Here is a 1573-nt window from a genome sequence, read left to right as displayed (position 1 = left end):
TCATGTGACCGACTGTTGTGTTAGGGATATGTGATACTGAGAGAAGCCTGAAAAAAAGTGAATTTCTTCTTCGTAAATTTAGTCTGCCACATCATGATTTGGCTTTCATTTAACAAAGTTGATTTATAAATATATATATAAATTCAGTATATGATAAATTGAGGACACTTGAGTCCTCACAAGTAAACTTTTAGGTGAACTAGTACACACACATACACAGTTTGTTAAACACATACATAAGTACAATTTGTAAAACACTGACACTGGGAATGTTGTATGATTACAATTTACGACATGCACACATTCAGTCCATTAAAGGGATAGTTCACTCAAAAATGAAAATCCTGTACTCCTTTAACCTCCCGCTACTTATTCTAAACCTGTTTGAGTTCCCTTCTGTTAAACGAAGAGATTTCTCCGATGAATCATCTGCATCCCACCATCACAAATACTGCAGAGGACCTTTTGGAACCCGCATGGACCCAGAATTATTACAGAAATCAAGTTTAGTGAAGGAAAAATCATGGGTTGGGGTTACATTCAGTATGGGGGCATGTGAGAGATCTGCAGAGTGGACACAACATCAACAGCCTGAGTTACAGGCTCCCCATTACATTACAAACCACAGGAGAGGGCAAATTCTTCAGCAGGATAGCGCTCCTACTTCAGCCTCCACATCAGAGTTCCTGAAAGCAAAGAAGGTCAAGGTGCTCCAGGATTGGCCAGCCCAGCCACCAGACATAAACAATATTGAGCATGTCTGGGGTAAGATGGAGGAGGAGTCATGAAGATGAATTCAAAAACTTTTGATGAACTCTGGGAGTCCTGCAAGAACACTTTCTTTTCCATTCCAGATGACTTTATTAATAATTTATAAATCATTGTAGAGATGTATGGATTCAGTCCTCCAAGCTCATGGGAGTCATACTCAATATTAACTCTTTTTCCACTGCAGCATGACTTTATATTCTATACTGTACATTATTTCTGTTAAGTGACAAAACTTTTGTCTGAGCAAAGTCAGACCTTACTGCCCTAATTAAATCATTAAAAATCAAGGCATAATCAGATTTTATTTGGGTAAAATAAGTGTAATCTAGAGGCATTTGCCTTTCATATAAGCCACTTCTGATACCAAATAGTCAACTAGAAGTCAAGTAATTATTTGTTGTTTCTAAAACTTGGATAAGCAACAAGACTTTTGTCAGGTAATACATATTGTTTAGTTTGCTCAAAACCCCTTTTGCATCATAGACTCACATACGTAACTTATATAGTCAGTAAATAATTAACTGTGTTATATAACTTTAGCCATTATTTCTTGCTCCTGACATTTTGCTCAGTTTCATCTCAGAATTAGTGTGAAGGTAAACTCATGACTAAATTGAGAAATGGATGATGATCTTTACAACATGACTCCATTTCCAAGAACATCAAGTCACAAGAACTACCAAAAGTCGTACACTTGTTTACACACTACTGCTAAATCCAGTTCCTGACACATTTCCACACCATTCACTCATTGTTGCAGTAAAACTCTTGCAATCTAGTATTAGAGGCTGAGGTCATCAAA

This window comes from Danio rerio, chromosome 1, assembly GCF_049306965.1.
Source record: "Danio rerio strain Tuebingen ecotype United States chromosome 1, GRCz12tu, whole genome shotgun sequence".
In the NCBI taxonomy this organism is placed as follows: domain Eukaryota; kingdom Metazoa; phylum Chordata; class Actinopteri; order Cypriniformes; family Danionidae; genus Danio; species Danio rerio.
The sequence above is the reverse complement of the archived record's forward strand: the minus strand, read 5'-3'. Positions refer to the sequence as shown.